Below are 19721 nucleotides of genomic sequence, written 5' to 3'. Positions count from 1 at the left end.
GTAGTAGTAGTAGTAGTAGTAGTAGTAGTAGTAGTAGTAGTAGTAGTAGTAGTAGTGGTAGTGGTAGTAGTAATAGTAGTAATAGTAGTAGTAACAGCAGCAGCAGCAACAGCAGCAGTAGGAACAATATTTTAAGATTTGTCTTTCCCATCTAAAATCCTACCTCCCACAAGACTACTTTGCCAATCACCTTACTGTTATTGCCTCCTAGTGGAGACATTACCTGTAATTTATCCTGTATACATTTGTTCGTACATAGCTGTTTCCATGTTGTTTCTCCAATTAGACTGTGAACTTCTTGAGAATGGAGACTATCTTTTGCCTTCCTTTGTACCCTCAGAGTTTATTACAACATCTGGCACACAATAGGTGCATTTTTACTGGCTCTCTGACTCTAATAAATGCCTGTTGTTGACTTGAGGAGTCTCACTAGATCTCATTAACTCAGTCTCATATCATTAGATCCTTGAAACAACTCTGTGAGCTAGATGCTATTATTCTCCCCCATTTCAGATTAAAAACAAAAACAAAAACATGAGCCTATGAGAGATTATATGACTTACCCATGGACATAAAAAGTAAGTCACTGGGACAAGGTTTGAGCTTAGGTCTTCTTGAATACAAGTCCAACATTCTGCCCACCACAATAAGTAGTTGTCTCAATAATAATAAGCATGGTACAGACCAGCATCTGACACTGTATACAATAAGAGGTCAAAATGGGTACATGATTTACACATAAAGGGTGATGCCATAAGGAAATTAAAAGAGCATGGAATAGTTTATCTGTCAGGCTTATGGATAAAGGGAGAATTTAGGACCAAAGAAGATATAGAGAACATTACAAAACAAAAGAGATAATTTTGATTATAAAAAAATTAAAAAGTTTTTCCACAAACAAAACCAATGCAACCAAAATTATAAGGAAAGAAGAAACCTAGGAAAAATATTTGCAACAAGTATCTCTGTTAAAGTCCTCAGGTCTCAAATATATAGAGAGCTAAGTCAAATTTATAAAAATACAAGTCATTCCCCAATTGATAAATGGTCAAAGGATAGTTTTCAGACAAAGTAATCAAAGCTATCTATAGTCATTTGAAAAAATGCTCTAAATCACTATTGATTAAAATAATGCAAATTAAAATAACTCTGAGGTACCACCTCATACCTATCAGATTGGCTAATATGACAGAAAAGGAAAATAATAAATGTTGGAGAAGATGTGGGAAAATTGGAACACTAATGCATTGTTGGTAGAGTTGTGAATTGGAGAGCAATTTGGAATTATTCCCATAGAGCTATAAAACTGTGTATGCCCTTTAATCCAGCAATACCACTACTAAGTTTATATCCCAAAGAGATTAAAAAAGAAAAAAGGAAAAAGACCTATGTGTACAAAAATATTTATAGCAGCTCTTTTTGTGATGGCTAAGAATTGGAAACCAAAGGGATACCCATCAATTGGGGAATGTCTAAACAAGCTGCCATATATGATTTTAATGTAAAATTATTATTACAAGCAGGATGATTTCAGAAAAACCTGGAAATACTTACATGAATTCTTGCATAGTGAAGTCAACAGAACCAGGAGACCATTGTACACAGTAACAACAATATTTTTTGATGAAGAAAAGTGAATGACTATTCTTAGCAATACAATGATCCAAGACGATCCCAATGGACTACTGATGAAGCATATTGACTGCCTCCAGAGAAAGAACTGCTATTGATTGAATACAGACTGGCATTTTGAATTGAATACAGCATGGTATTTTTCATTTTCTTTCTTTTTTTTTTAATTCTAGTCTTCTTGTACAAAATGACTAATATGGAAATGGTTTACATAATTACCCATATATAACCTATATCTGATTGTTTACCATCTCAGAGAGGGATGAGGGGAGGGAGGAATAGAATGTGGTGTTCAAAACTTTAAATAAAAATGTTAAAAAATTTAAAACAATGAAATGGAACCTGCCCCTAAAGAGCTTATAATCTAATTAAGAATATTGAGAATTCACAAAAGTAAAGACAACACAAATATGAATATGTTACTTACATAAGAAAAAGTACAAAGGGTCATGAGATCATGTGATGAGAGTATTATGTCCAAATGGGGAGAATAGAAGACTTCCTGGCAGAATTATAATTTTAGCTGGATTTTGAAGGAGAGGTAGGATTTTAATGTATACTGATTATTAGAATATATTCTAATGGTATTACCAAATACTAAGAGTCCCTATACACACACAATTTCTCTATTTCTATTAATGGTACCACCATAGGCCCAGGTACATAGCTCCCAAACTTAGATCATTGATATAAAACTTAAAGGGGCCTTTGAGGCCAACTAGTCTAACCTCCTCATTTACAGACAAAGAAAGTGCTGCTCATTGAAGTTGCCAAAGGTCATATAGATAACTAGTAACTGAGATGGGATTTGTACCCAGATACTCTGACTCCAAATCCAGTGTTCTTTCTACTGTCCTAAAAAGGCTCTGATTCAGTCATTATTGACTCTTCTCTTTCCCTTTAAACCTACCATTGTCAAATCCTTTGGATTTTACATCTACAATTTGTTCTATTTCAGGTCCTCACCACATCTTGCCTGGATTATTGTAATAATTTCCTAATAACTCTCTTATCTTTCCCTGTTCCGATCAATCTTTCACAGTAGTGCTTGAGTAATCCTCATAGTAGACTCATTCTCTCACTTAAACTCATCAATGACTATCTGCTGTCAAGTAAAGTATAAACTACTTCATTTGGCATTCAGGGCCCCAAAACAATCTTGCATAACTCAACTTGCTATTTTTTTCTTAACATTTTTCAACTTGTAGACTTTATATTCTTGCTAAACAAGGTTACTAATTTTCACTCATTCTCATCATATGCCTGCCCTCCCTCAGACTTCCTTCATTACTGAAATGAACTGCTTCTCCTATTCTTCCTTCTTTGTCTGTTGTGATTGCTAACCCTAGAAATCATTCCTCTGAAATCTCTAACTTTTGAAGTCCCTCCCTTCAAGGGGTAACTCAAATGTCACCTCTGCCATAAAGCTTTCTTTGCTATATCAAAGCTATGGTGGTTTTTCCCTTATGTATGTTTTCTGAACCTCTCTTTGGATAGTTCATCAGATCACAGATTTAAAGCTGAAAGGAATCTTAGATGACAGATTTAACCTTTCATTTTATAGATAAGAAAAAAAAAACCAACTCAGGACAAAAAGGGCTAAATGACTTCCTTGAAATCACATAGTAAATGAAGAACAGAGCAGATATTCAACAACAATTCCCCAAAATTCAAATCCTGAACACCCTTCTACACACATTCTGCTGAAGAATAAACACTAGTTATTTGTATAAAGAACTTATTCTGCAGTGGGACAAGAATGTCCATTATCACCATTGCTATTCAATATTGTATTAGAAATGTTAGCTTTAGCATAAAGAGAAATAAAAAAATTGAAGGAATTAGAATAGGCAATGAAAAAACAAAGCTTTGCAGATGGTATGATGGTATACTTAAAGAAAACCTAGAAACTCAATTGAAAAACTACTTGAAATAATTAACAGCTTTTGTAAAGTTGCAGGATATAAAATAATTGCGCATAAATCATCAGTATTTCTATATATTACTAACAAACCCAATAGCAAGACATAGAAAGAGAAAGTCCATTTAAATTTACTATAGACATCATTTGGCAGAGAGTTTACCTGCCAAAACAAACCCAGGAACTATATGAACACAAATACTAAACACTTTTCACACAAATAAAGTCAATGTAAATAATTGAAAAAAAAACATCAGTGGCTCACGGGTAGACCGAGCTAATATAATAAAAATGACAATTCTACCTAAATTAATTTACTTATTCAGTGCCATACCAATCAAACTACCAAAAATGTATTTTATAGAGTCAGAAAAAATAACAATAAAAATCATCTGGAAGAACAAAAGGTCCAGAATATCAAGGTAATTAATAAAAAGAAATGCAAGGCAAGGTGACCTAGCTGTACCAAATCTGAAACTGTGCTATAAGGCAGCAATCATCAAAATTACATTGGTACTGGTTAAGGAATAAAGTGGTGGATCAGTGGAATAAGTTAGGTACACAAGACACAGTAGTCAAGGACTATGGTAATTTACTGTTTAATATACCCAAAGACTACAGCTTCTGTGATAAGAACTCAGTTTCACAAAAACTACTGGGACAATAGGAAAATAGTATGGCAAAAAATAGGCACAGACCAACATTTTACACTATATACCAACATAAGGTCAAAATGGGTACAAGATTTAGACATAAAGGTTGATACTATAAGCAAATTTGGAGAGCAAGGAATACTTTAACTGTAAAATCTATGGAGAAGTGAAGAATTTATGACCAAACAAGAGATAGAGAATGTTATGAAATGCAAAATGGATAATTTTGATTACATTAAATTAAAAAGGTTTTGCACAAACAATGCCAAAGCCAATGCAACAAAGATTAGAAAAGAAGCAGAAAGCTGGGAAACAATTTTTTACAGTCAGTTTCTCTGATAAAGCCTCATTTCCAAAATATATAGAGAACAGAGTCAAATTTATAAGAATATAAATCATTCCTCAATTCAAGCTTCCTAATTTCCAATCTAGACTTCTTCTATATTGGTATAATCAATATTTGTTCATCAATCATTTCTTCAATATCTAATCTGAAGAATATGTTTAATTTACATAGCATGCTAAAGTTTATAATCATTATCTTATTTGATTGTCACAACAGTAAGTGGACTAACAGAGATTCAGAGAGACAAATTGACTTAGAAGGGAATGTGCTACAGTGGGGAAATCTTGGGTTCTGGAATCAGGGGATATGGATTTCAATCCTATCTCTATACAAATCATGTGATATGGGGCCTGAGCCTCCATTTCCTCATCTGCCAAATTAGGGGATTGGATTAAATGACTTTCCAAGTCCCTTCTAGCTCTGGATTTACAATCCCCTGATTTATAAAAGGTCGTATATTTAGTACATGACAGCAAGGATTCAAGTGTCCCAATTCCATGTACAGTGATCTTTTCTTTATGCTTCTACTAGTTCTTTATGCAACGCTGTCAAGCCACTGATGAAGATACAAACATAAAAAAAGACATAATCTTTCTTTTCATATTGTTTATGATGGTGAAGATGAGACATAATAGAACCATAAATAACTATGATGTAAAATAGACCCTGATAACGGTATGAGATGAAAAAAATACAATGAAAGGTCAAAGGAATAAAGAATTTAAGAATGGTGATCAAAAACCAAATCATGATGAAAATCAAGAAACAAGGGTCTCCATGTAACATGCTTACTAAATCAACCAAATAGCATCTTACTTTCATGGAAAGGACTAGCATATTTAAGAAACATTTCCTACAACCAGGTTGAAGTACAAAGAACTTTAAGGATAGCCCTCCATTCCCCAAGCACTCCAATTCACCAGAAAACCTCTGGTTTAATTATTTTTTCCTTTGGGCTTCTCCCCTAATTTTCCTCATAGACTTGTTTTGTTGTTGTTGTTGTTGTTTTTGTTTACAAGTTTAATACATAGGCTGAATTATATTGCAGAAATATGATGCATTGTCCTAGATGGGGAGAGAACCATCAGCTGCTGATTTCAGGGAATGAGCCTCTAATAAGAAGAGTTCTCATTGTATTTTTTCCAGGTCATTCACAGGGCCCTGAGGCTTCCACCTACACCATGCCAATTTGGAAGATGTTGTAATGGGGTTAGACCAATCCTCCCACCTTAGTTGAAACAGCCCAGAAGACATTTGCTTGTAATTCTGTGAGGTCAACCAATGACCTTCTGAAAAAGAAATCTTTTGCTAGTGGAGGAGCCTAGGCCTCTATCTTCTCACTATTCCTCTACCAACTCTTGCCATTCAGGCCTTCATCTACCTCTTTCTGCTCTTCTCTCCTTATCTTCCTCTACATCAGTAGGATTAAATTCAAAATAGAAATAGAGGCTGCTAAACTATATATAAGGATCCGTGTAACTCATGAACTGACTTAGAAAAGCACATATTAACATTACTTGTATTCTATTCTATTTTTATTTATTTGGTTAAATATTTCCCAATTACATTTTTCTCTGGTTCAGGCTACACTTGGCAGTGTTGTGGGTAGCAATGCAGCCTTTGGGCCTTATGTTTGACTCCTCTTCTCTGTATTATAAATCACCAGAACCTGTCAATTATTCCTTCAGAATGACTATCAGAATTCTTTCCTTTCTATTACTACTGCTACTACTCTAATCCAGACTTTGATTTGTTGTTTTGTTGTTGTTCAGTCATTCCAGTCATGTCCAATCTCGGTGACCTCGTTTGGGATTTTCTTAGCAAAGATACTGGAGTGGTTTGCCCTTCCCTTCTCCAGCTTATTTGACAGACTAGAAACTAAGGCAAATAGGGTTAAGTAACTTGCCCAGGGCCCCACAGCTAATAAATGTCTGAAGCTAGATTCAAACTCACAAACTTCCTGACCTCAGGCCCAGCAATCTATCCACTCTTCCACCTACGTGCCTGATCACTATTTGGATAGTCTATTCAGTTTATTATAGTCTATTTAGATAGTCTTATCTTTAGTTAGGTGGTCTAAATAGACTTGGAGTTAGGAAGGCATAAATTTAAATCCTTCTTCAGACACTTAACAGCCATATAACCCTGGGCAAATTCTTTAATACTTTAATTTCAGTTTCTTTTTCTGTAAAATGGAGGTGATAATAGCACCTAATTCACAGAGTTGGTGTGAGGATCAAATGAGCTAACAAATATAAAGAGTTTTGTAAACAAAAAAAACTACATAAATTCTATATACTATTATTAATTACTATTCTTGCTAATGTTATTATTATTATTTTCAAGATGGGATTATTGCAATACCCTCCTTACTATTTTTTCCCTGTCTCCAGCCTATCATCCTTCTAGCTTATTTCTCAAACACTATCTGAACAGTCTTCCCTCTCCAGCAAAATTTTGATCCAATAGACCCTTCATTAACTTAAATAACTTCAATAAATAGACTCCTGAGATTGTTGTCTGATGACTTCTTGCAGCATAATGGTAAGCTTGATTTTTATCCCCAAAGATTATTATAAAGGAGTACAACTCTGGCAATTACCACAAAGGTGGAAAAAAATTCAGGTGAGAGGCTTGGTCCTTCTCCTCATCCAGGTCAACATCTTTCCTTGAGCCCTTGATTACATTCATTCTAACCTCTGAGACCTCGACCTGTTCTCATGTAAAGTTTTTATCTGTGTATTTGTCTCCATGTTGTTCCACTTCTAGTAGAATACTAACTCTTTGAGGTCAGTGATTTTTTTTTTCTTTTTGTTCTGTTATCTTCATCCTAGCATATGTTGGGCTTACAGAAAGTCCTTAAAAAATTCTTGTGTAATTGAATTGAATTGTCACATGGGCCCCTAACTTGGTAATACAGAGTTACTTGTGAGGGACTGTCTGATGTTGGCAGCTACCAGGTTGGGTGCTGTGGCAAGGGTAGGGTAAGATCTGGGTATTTTGGAAGTCGAGGCAGGGGCTGTGGTAGGCAGAGTCATGGTGAACTGGGATGGGCTGGATACGGAGAAGCCCTGAGGCAGTGGGCAGTGCTTTGTGAGATAAGCTGGGTGCAAGGAAGTAGCCGGAGCTTGAGCTCCTGAGGCAAGGGGCGGTGCCACGTGGGAGTGGGACGTCAGAGGACTGAGTTCCCTTTGCTTAGTCCCCTCCCTATATGCAACGTCATCCCCAGATGCCTCTTGTGACCTTCCTGACTTCCTGGGTCCCTTTGTGCAGCACTGACCCAGTCCCCTCCTGAGTCTGACTTCCTAGGTCACGTACTCTTGTCTATGTGCCAATCCCAGATGCCTCCTCCCTGTATCCAGTCCTAGCCTCCTACGTCACTCCCTCCCCCTTGGTGTGCTAAACTCAGACAGCCCCTTCCGGTATCTGACCCTACAATCATTGGCTAGTAAGCGGGCTGGGGAGGAGGGGCTAGGTAGGTTTTTAGGAACAAGCGTGGTCAGATCACGCGCGCTCTCTCCTGGCTCCTGCCCTGGTGCTCTGGCCTTGCTGCTTGGGCTTGCTGTGATGGCTTGCTGTGATGGCCTCTGAATAAAGCTCTGGTGTTGGCACCTCCCGATGGCTCGTCTCTGTGTGGTTATCCGGCAGAGTACCGAAGACTCGAGTGTGAGTAAGACTCTGGTAGTGTGCTTCTTATAGGAGGAGCGGGTACCGGCGTATGGCCGGCAGAAGGTCGGCGTGCGGCCAGTATAGTTACTAATTAGTAGAAGTTTTGCCAGCAGGAGATGAATGTTTGGGACCAGAGCAACTAATAACGAATGTGCACTAAGCCAAAAAGGTTGTACTGGGTTCATTATAACTCAGAAATTCTTGAAATGTTGAAAAAAGAATAAAATTTAAACTTCCTAGACTAGTATTCAAAGCCCACAATAATTTTTCTACATCTTATCTTTCCAACTTTAATTCCATCCAAAATGAACTTATTCATTCTATTCTAGCCAGATAAAGATCTTCATTATCTCCTGAATTTAATGGTCTCTACTATACTTCATGTTGTTTCAGTGGGAACTGGGCTTTGGAAATCTTAATTTACCACAAGTTCACTGGGAAAACTGGGGTATAGAAAGACCTTGAAGACACTCAATTAAGACGGGTTGCTGGAGGGAAATGTGACAAAGTTCACCCACCTTTTCAGTCTTCTATACTAAGCAAGACAACTTTCTTCATTTGCATAAGAGAGAAGAGAACCATGGGGTAAGGTTAAAATAACATCTAGTTTCGGTTTGGGAAAGTAAAGCTCTTTAGATATTTGCCTATCTAAGTGGGTTTGATTAAACCTGAATACTAAAACAAGTTTCTGACCATAAATTAGATGAGACTCCCACTGAGAGATTCAAGGGAAACAACGGAAAAGGCTCTTAAAGGAAGAGTGAAAATAAAAGGAGACTTCTGAGTCAAATCATGTACTTTACCTTAACCTGAAGTCTTTTACTTTCTTGTTCAAACTGTACGAACTGACGAGAATTTCGTAGCCATTTTCTGAGAAGTCATTCTGAGGGTAGCTGCAGCCTTCTCTAAATGAAAAATAAAAAGACTTCTTATTATAAAATCACATGATTTTAAGGCTGAAATTAATGTTGGAAGCCATCGAGTCAGACCCATACCCCTAAAGGGACATCTATTATAACATAGTGAATTATTGGCTATCTGTCCTTTGCTTGAAGACCTTCAATGAGTAGGAACTCACTAACTCCTAAGACAGACCATTCCAATACTGCATAGCTCAAATTATTAGGAAGGAACTCTTGTTAGTTTGTTTTGTTTTCACCACACGGAGCCAAAAGTCATCTCATCAACTTCAAATTTCTCTTGGTTATGGAAATGAACAGAAAAGAAACAAACAAGGAAAGGAAGAAAGAGAAAGAAATAAAGAAAGGAAGGAAGGAAGGAAGGAAGAAAGGAAGGAAGGAAGGAAGGAAGGAAGGAACTACAAATCAATCCTCTTCCACATGACAGACTTTCAAATATATGAACATAATTATGATGTTACCATTAAGCTTTTGTTTCTTCATCTTAATGATCCCCAGATCCTCAAATGATATGGACTCAAATATATGACCTTTCATCATCCTGATTGTCTCCCTCTTTGCATTTTATAGCTCATTTACACATATTTTACACCATGCAACCCAGAAGTGAACATAATAGTCCAGATGCTGTCTGAATGGGGCTTACTAAAATAGAAAGGTATTACATCTTTAGATTCCTGACAAGTAGTTTGAAATCCTCTTAACTTTTGGGGTTGTCATATTATACTACTTATCCATGTTGTGCTTACAATTCAATAAAAAAAAAAACCTCAGATCTTTTCTAGACAAATTCCTTTCTAATCACATCTACTTACCTTTTACTTGTGAAGTTTTAGTAATTACAGTACCTCCTGAAGATGCAGAGAAGAGTTGCAAATGGCTCCAAAGATATCAGTTTGGTTGAGGATCATAGTAGAGGTACAGTAGAAGCAAGAAAGAACATGCTAGGAGAGAAGGCTGAAATTGTAAAACTACCCGAGGAGGAAAGGCTTATTAACCAAAGCTCTCTACAGTGGAAAATAGAGGTAAATAAAAATGTGGTTCACATTTCTTTAGCTTTCCCTGGACTAGAGAGATTTATTAACCACAGAATCCTTAGTGGATTTTCCAGTGGTGTCAAACTCAAATAGAAAATTCTCTGTTTATTGACTTAGAAAACCACAAATTAACATCATTTATGTTATATTATCTTTTTGTTGGACAGACCAATTCACATTTCTACTAAGAGTGTATAAATATTCCTATATTCCTATATTTACTGGTCTACTAAAACTGACTAATATCATCTATTGTTACCTTAGTCAAAATATGTGTGGTATGCAGTAAACTTCAATTTTTGTATGCTTCTCCCCCCTTCATAATTAGTGATTTGAAGAAATACATTTTTAATCTTTATTTTATTATTTTAAACTTAAATATTAAAACTTAAATACACAATAAGAAAAAAGAAACATATTATAAACTTAAATACAAAAGAAAAAACATTGCCATGTGCATAGAAGAATGTAAGATAATTTAAAATATACAATCAATTTCCATTTCAAGAAAACTTATATAATGAATACTACACATCGTATTCTAAGCTATCTACCTTGTAATTTGCTTCCTTGTAAGGTTTCTTTTGTTCTCTGCTGTGCACTTTTTACTTTGTTATTTTTCCCCCTTTTCTCTCCCCCTCGTCCCAAGAAGGCTACAATTAAATGCAGATATATATGTGTGTATATATACATAAACACACATATACATGCATACACACATATACACATAAACACATATGTATGTATTTACACACATACATATATACATACACATATGTATATATATGCAATATATACATACGTATATATACATATACACAATATATATGCATACACACATACACATGCATACATGCACTTACATATACATATATACTTAGATATCTACAATCATACTCATATATAGGCATATAAATTCATATACCCCTATGTAAGATCATATATTTATTTGTCCTCTGCTTGTCTGAGGAAGGGTGAATAACATCTTCCTTCACAAGTCCAAGTCTTTCCATATTTTTCTAAGTCCACCACGTTTTCGTGTGTACTTATTTTAGTCTAAATAAATATAGATTGGGGCAGTTAGGTGGTACAGTGGATAGAGCACCGGACCTGAAGTCAGGAGGATTTGAGTTCAAATCTGGTCTCAAAGCAAACACTTGACACTTACTAGCTGTGTGACACTGGCCAAGTCACTTAACCCCAATTGCCTAAAAATAAATACATACATACATACATACATACATAAATAATGTAGATTAATGTGGTTGACATGTAGTGTTGTTTTCATTTTTTTCTCTTTTGATTAAATCTATTTTAGCTTTAACTTTGTCTGAGATCATGGTTACTACCCCTGCTTTTTATTTTTCCCTAATAAATTCTACTCTTGATCTTTATGTTTGTGTGTATCTCCTATTTCTTATCTTTCCTGACTCCTCTACTTTACTTCTACCACTACCTTTTCCTCCTATTACTTAATCTACCCCCCCACCAAAGATCCCTCCCTTATCCTCTCCCCCAACCCTTTCCCCTTAGCCTTTCATTCCCTTCCAAATTTAGAAGACTTTCATGTCTATATGTATGTGTGTATGAATGTGTGTATGTATGCATGCATGCATGCATGTATTGTTCCCTCTTTAACCCATTTCTGAAGAGAATAAGGTTCCAAAACTACCAGCTCTCCTCCCCCACCTAATTCCTCTGTGTCAGTTCTTCCTCTCACACCTCATTTGTATAAGACAATTACTCTTTTTACCTTTTTCTAGATAGTTTACTTTCTAGTATCACATCATACTCAGCTCTCCTCCAATCTTGCTTTAGAACTACCCAATTACTAATAACAGTCTTAGACATACAATTTACGTTTCCTCATATAAAAAGTAAACAATATGTCCTTATTGAGACCCTTGTAATTAGTCTTTGATTTCTTTTTCATGTATTTCTCTTTGATCTTGTATGTCAAATTTGCTAGTGATTTCAGGTCTTTTTGCAACAAAATCCTGAAAGTCTGGCAATTCATTAAATATCCAATTTTTTTCATTCAGGATTATACTTAACTTTGCTGGGTATGATATTTTTGGCTTCAACCTCAGTTCTTTTGTTCTTCAACATATAGTGATTCAAGAACTGTGTTTTTTTTAGGGTCACCACTGCTAGGTTCTTGTGTGATTCTAAATGTAGCACTGCCACATTTCAATTGTTGTGTTTCTTTTTTATTGTTACTCAAAATATTTTCTTCTTGAGCTGGGGGTTTCAAAATTTGACTATAATATTCCTGTGGGTTTTCCTTGAAGAATCTTTCAGATAGTGATTGGTGGATTTTTCTTTTTCTACTTTCCCCTCTTGTTCTAACACTTCAGGACAATTTTCTTTAATTATTTCTTGTATTAATGTGTCAATATTCTTTTTTTCTTAACTGTAGCTTTCAGGTAGTCTGATTATTCTTATGTTTTCTCTTAAAATTTTCTCCAGATCAGTTGTTTTTCTTATGAGATGTTTCACTTTCTCTTCCATTTTTTCATACTTCATGTTTTGTTTTGTTATTTCTTGGTCTCTTATAACTTTGCTGGAGTCATTTTCTTCCTTAAGATTCTGAATCTCCTTTTCTAGTTGGTTGACTTTCTTTTCATAATCTTCTTGTTTTACTTGAATTGCTCTTTTATTTTAAATTTTTCCTGATTCATTTGATTTTAAGTTCCTCTACAAATTCTTTTTGGACAGGTGACCATTTGACATTATTCTTTGGGGTAGGAGAGTCTTTTATTGCCTTAATATCCTTCTCTGAAGATGAAACCCTATATTCTCTATTCCCATATTAACTTTCTATGGTTGGGTTCTTTCTGCTTAGCCTGCTCATTTTTTTGACTTGTAGCTTATTAGTGTAATCACCTCTAGTCTAGGGGATGGTACCTCTAGTCTCAGATCATCCTTCAGTTCTCCCATTTGGCCTGGAACCAAAACTAAGAATTCCACCCTCCGGTAAGTGCTAGTGAGGTCCCCACCCCACTCTTCTGCACTCACCAGGCCTATACTGCTTCCTTCTCACCCAGGGTTCTGTCTCAGCAGCACAGCTGGTACCAGCATCCCTTATCAGCAGAGGTTCCCTCAGTTTTCCCCTGTTCAGATTCCAGAGTCCCCACATTGTCTGGGAGGTGAAAATTCCTATGGCTGGGGCCAAGGCTACCTACCAAACCAGCTAGCCCAAGGGCTCATTGCTTGCTTTAGCAGAACTAGCTTGGAGGTATTTACACTTCACAGGGACCAAATCTTGGATGTCTATGGTTGTCCCAGGAGGACCACTCCCAAGAGTCCCAATTCTTGTTTATTTTTACCACTTTATGTTTGCCCTGAGGCACTATTTTGTCTTATTTGTAGAAGAAATTTGGAGAGCTTAGAATTTCCTGACCTACTCTGCCATCTACCCAGAATCCTCTCTGAAGAAATCTTTGATATAACTGTTCAAAGGTTGCAATCCCTTTGAAAACTTTTTTTTATTTTATTATTTAACTTTAATTCTACTAGAAAATAAATCTTAGTCATATTAATTCATATATACATATATACACGTGAATGTGACTATTACAAAAATAATCATTTTAATAAATCCACAGTTTTCCTTATTATTGCAGTTTCATTTTTGTACAATTACTTTTAAATTTAATATAACAAATATCAATATATTTTATGTGTCCTTGATCAGCTGTATGCCACATTAATGTAATATTTTTTCCCCCAGCCATAACTTGCATTCTCTTATTTCAGGTTTGATGTTAAGATGAAACGAGGCATTAACAAGTCATTGAACAGTTAAAAAATTCAGTTTTACTTTGTCCTAAAAGCACTGATATGCAAGAAAGCTATAGTGGCTCTTGACTCCTCTAAATGTTCTCTCCCTCAGTTCCTACCTGGAAACAGCCGTGGCAGCAGAGCATGGTATGTTAACTCCTGTGGTCTTCAGAAATCTACTAAATCTGAGGGAATGGAAATATACATACATAGGTATTTTTATGATTTTACTGGTCCAGAAATCTATCTCAAAGTAGACAAGGACCAATCAAGACACAGCAACAGTTTTGCTGCCTTTAGGGGAAACCATTTCCCATTGGTCCTGTCATAGCACAGTTGTGAAAGGAACCTCCTGGCATAATCTATTATTATTATTATTATTATTGTTGTTGTTGTTGTTGTTATTGTTATTATTGATGTTGTTGTTAGTAGTAGCAGTAGTGGAAGTATCATCATCATCATCATTATAATGATTATGGTTACTATTTAGCTTGCATCTTTTGCTTCTTTGGGATATGGCATATGAAAACAATCTAAATCTAATTACAAATAAACTGACTTACAGTTTTCCCACGAGTTCTTTTCAAATACAGAATTCTTCCCCAAGAGAGAAATAAAACTGCTAAAAGCAGATATTATGATGGAAATTGGGTCAGAAACCAAAACTCTCAAAATGGTAGTAAAGAAGTCAAACAACATAGTTTAATACTTAGAATACACAATGGAGAATCTCTCTAAAGGAAAGTTTCTGAAAAGAAAAAAGAAAGACAAAATTGGAACTGAAAAACAGAGAAATGGAAGAAAGTAGAAATGAATATAAATGAAAATTGAGCAGAAGTGAGGCAAAAGACAAATATATTAAAAGAGCATGTAAAGCAAATTTATTTACTTGAGAGACAGAATGTCCAGATATAGATGATGCATTATATATTTCCCAAAAGAAGAATAAGACAACCTTCAGGAAATAATAGGAGAAAAGTGCCAAGACCTTTTAAATAAAAAAATAATGAAAACAAAACATAACAAAACAAAACAATAACTACAATGTTCTTTCATCAGATCTACAAATCATTGTTAGAGGAAAACCAAAAATTAAACTTAAAACTCTAAAGACCATATTCACTAAATTTCACAATTTCAATGAAAAACAAACTTGTTTTGCAATGAATAAATACAAGGGAATTGCACTGTGAAAGAATGTCATTTTGAATAAGTAGGAATTATTTTACAGCAAAGAGAAATCACAGGAAAGAATGGAATTCCAAAAAAAGAAAAGCAATCTAGTCATGACTTCAAATAACACATATGAAGTACAGTTGAGTCTGATTAGCTATGACAAGAGATAGGATTTCAACATAAGATTCAACTATGAAGAATTTCTGCAAAAGAAAAGAAAGACATAGAGACACAGACAGACACACACACAGAGAGAGAGAGAGGGAGAAAGAGAGATAAGCAGAACATTTAATTTGGAAAATTATTAGCAAGATTAATAAAATAAGGTAAATAAGTATGATTATTTCTTATTAAAAACTCTTTCTCCCCCACAATTGCATTTATTTGAAATCAAACAAGAGAAGGAGGATATTGAGGCAAATAGGACTAAAGATTTAAGGACATTGTAAGAAACTATGAAAAGAGAAGGAAAATGTGAATGATTATAATGTGTATAAAATTTTATACACTGCTATAAGTTTATAAATATCTTTTGACTGACCATGGTGTCTAGCAAAGGCAAACTCGTAATAATTAATTTTTCATTGATTGAAAGAGGAATAAAACAATGAGAAGCCATTTGAGTGGAGGGAGAGGAGAAAATAGGCAGCTGGATGGTGCACCAGGCCTGAAGTCATGAAAACTTGACTTCAAATCCAACCTCAGACACATATTAGCTGTGTGACCCTGAGCAAGTCATTTAACCATTCTGTGTCTCAGTTTCCTCATCTGTAAAATGGGAAGAACAATAATACTTGCTTCACAGGATTGTTGTGAGAATTAATTATATAATAATTGTAAAGTATCTGATATATAAGTGCTATATAAATGTTAGCTGCTATAATTATTATTATTATCATCATCATTATCATTATTATTATTATTATATGCAGATGATCTGAGGATTTACATGCTACCAAACAGAAGTGAACAAAGAAGGGATAGTAAATTCTTCATACATCTAAAAGAATGGGAGGGTAACATAATATTTGAACAGTTAAGGGAAGAGCCATCTATCTATCTATCTATCTATCTATCTATCTATCTATCTATCTATCTAACATATGTGTAGGTATAATTACATACATATATATTTATACTTATGTATATATGCATATGTTTATATGTTCAGGAGGAGATTAAAAAGGTTCCTTTGCTAAAACTGGGTATAGGACTCTGTTGCATTGCCCATACATGGATTTGGGTCACAGTCCTAGGTCTTGGTCCAAGGTCAAGAAGGCACACTAGCATACCACAGTTTGTAGCCAACAGCGAAGCAGGGACTCTGGTTACAGTTTTAGGGCAGGAAAGAGTTCTTGTGGTCACTCGTAGACCAAAGAAGAGTAAACACACCTCTCCTTAGATCATATCACCTTAAAACAACTGAAAACTTACAGACCCCTAGAACTAGTTCAGAAAACAACCACAAAAACAACCTAAAGCTTGGGACCATGTCCCCTAAATACTGGGAGGAGAACCCACTTTTAACATCAAGTTAAAAGTCAAGAAGTAGGCTGCAAAAATGAGCACACACACATACAAAAAAGAAGCACATCATAGAAATTTACTATGGTGAGAGGGAAAATCGAAACACAAAATCAGAAGAAGACATCAAAGTCAAAACTGCCATCTCCAAAGCCCAAACAAAAATTAGTCTAAAGCCCCAAAAGAATTCCTGAAAGAGCTCAAAAAATATTTTAAAAATCAAATAAAAGAAATAGAGGAAAAATTCAAGATAAAACAAGTGATGAAAGAAAATCATGAAAAAAAATCACTGCCTTAGTAAAGTAAGCACAAAAACTACTGAGTAAAATAACACCTTAAAAACCAGAATTGACCAAATTGAAAAAGAGGCACAAAAATCCCTGGATGGGAAAAACTTCTTAAAAAGCAAGATTGACCAAAGGGAAAATGAGGTACAAAAACTCATTGAAGAAAATAATTCCTTAAAAAGTAGAATTAGGCAAATGAAAGCTAATGACTTCATGAGACAGCAAGAAACAATAAAACAAAATGAAAAGAATAAAAAAATAGAAGAAAATGTGAAATATTTCATTGGAAAACAACTAATCTAGAAAATAGATTGAGGAGATACAACTTAAGAATTATTGGACTACCTGACAACCATGATTAAAAAAAAAGAGCCTAAACATCACCTTTCAAGAAATTATCAAAGAAAATTGAACTAATATTCTAGAACCACAGAGGAAAATAGAAAATGAAAGAATCCACCAAATACCTCCTGAAAAAGATTCCAAGATGAAAATTACCAAGGATATTGAAGGGCTGAACCTGGAGTCAGGAAAAGTCTTTTTTTTTTAGTTCAAATCTGGCGTCAAATATTTACTAGGGGGTTTGTTGTTGAGTAGGTCATTTAACCCTGCTTGCCTTAGTTTCTTCATCAGAGAAGTGAGCTAGAGAAGGAAATATCAACCACTTTAGAATCTTTTCCAAGAAAGTGCCAAATGGGGTCACAAAGATTCAGGCACAACTGACATTACTGACAAGTCAAGGAGAACATATGGCAAGCAGCCAGAAAGAATCAATTCAAATATTATAGAGATAGTCAGGATTGCACATTTAACAGCTTCTACACCGAAGTGTCAAAGGGCTTAGAATATGATATCCCAGTGGGCAAAAGAACTAAAATTACAACCAAGAATCACCTACCCAGCAAACCTGAGGGGGGAAAATGGAAGGACTTTCAGGCATTCCTGATTTAAAAAAAAAAAAGAATAGAAAATATGACTCTTAAATAAAAGACTCAAGAGAAGCATAAAAAAAGTAAACAAGAAAGAGAAATCATAAGAAATTCAGTAAGGTTAAACTATTTACATTTTTATATAGGAAGATGATACTTGTAATTCTTAAGAACTTTCTCATTATTAGGGCAGTAAGAAGGAGTATACATAGAGGTCACTTGTATGAGTTGAATATGATGGGATGACATCTAAAACATTAAATTTAGGTGTGAAAAAAAGGAAGGCACATGGAGAAGGGAGAAGGGAGAGGTAGAATGGAATAAATTATCTCACATAAAAGAGTCACAAAAGAACTTTTACAGTGGAGGAGAAAATGCGGAATTGCAGGGGGGAGCACTTGAATCTTATCCATCAGAATTGGCTCAATCATGGTATAATATGCACCCTCAGATGGGCATAGATATCTATTTAACCCAACAGGGAAGTAGGAGGGGGAAGAGGATAAAAGAAAGTAGGTAGGTGATAGAAGGGAGAGGAGATGGAGGGAGGCAGTTGTTAGAAGCAGAACACTTTTTAGTATGGACAGGATGAAAGGATAGAGAGAGTAGAATAAATAGGTGGAAAATATGATGAAGGGAAATACACAGTAATCATAACTGCCAAAAAATTTTACAGCAGGCTTCTCTGATAAAGGTCTCATTTCTCAAATATATATATATATATATATATATATATATACAGGACTGCATCAAATTTATCAGAATAAGTGCCATTCCCCAGTTGAAAAATGGTCAAAGGATATGAACAAGCAGTTTTCAGACAAAGTAATCAAAGTTATCCATAGTCATCAGTCTTATTAGACAAATGCAACTTGGAACAACTCTGGGGTACCACCCCACATCTATTAGATTGACTAATATGACAGAAAAGGAAAATGATAATTGTTGGTGGGGGTCTGGAAAAATTGTGACACTAATGCATTGTTAGTGGAGTTGTGACTGATTCACCATATAGAGCAATTTGGAATTATTCTCAAATGGCTATAAAACCCTTTGAACTAGTAATACCATTACTAAATCTATATCCCCCAGAGATAAAAAACAAAAAGGAAAATAACCTATATGCACAAAAATATTTTAGCAACTTTTTTTTGCGGTGTCAAAGAATCAGAAATTGAGGAGAAAACTATCAATTGGGGTATGGCTGAAAAAACTGTGGTATGGTATTATGATAGAATACTGTTGTGCTATAAGAAATGAAAAGGAGGATGATCTCAGAAAAAAATAGAATTTTTTGCATGAACTGATGTAAAAGAAAATAAGCAGAGCCAAGAGAAAATTGTATGCAGTTACAGCAACATTTCACAATGAGCAACTGTGAATGACTTAGCTATTCTCAGCAATACAAAGATCCAAGGTGATTCTGAATGACATATTATGCAAAATGCTGTTTACCTCTAGAGAATAGATGCAGATTGAAACATAGTATTTTTTACTTTCTTTTTTCTTTTGTTTTGTTTGTTTTTTCTTTCACAACATAATATATACTAACATGGAAATATGTTTTGCATGATTGAATATGTATAAGCTATATCAAATCACTCACCTTCTCAATGAGGGAGGAGGAAAGGAAGAACGGAAGAGAACTTGGAGCTCAAAATTTTACAAACAAATATTAAAAATTATTTCTACATGCAACTGTGGGAAAAAGAAAATATTTTTCAAAAGAAAATTGTTAGAAAGTTTATTTTCTTTTTTTAAATTCCATTTAAGTTGAGTGGTTTATGTATGGGAATAGGAAAAATTTTCAATCATAGTATAACCTGAGTAGAGAAAGGAAAAGT

This window comes from Vombatus ursinus, unplaced genomic scaffold, assembly GCF_900497805.2.
Source record: "Vombatus ursinus unplaced genomic scaffold, bare-nosed wombat genome assembly UNPS02005236.1, whole genome shotgun sequence".
Lineage (NCBI taxonomy): Eukaryota > Metazoa > Chordata > Mammalia > Diprotodontia > Vombatidae > Vombatus > Vombatus ursinus.
The sequence above is the reverse complement of the archived record's forward strand: the minus strand, read 5'-3'. Positions refer to the sequence as shown.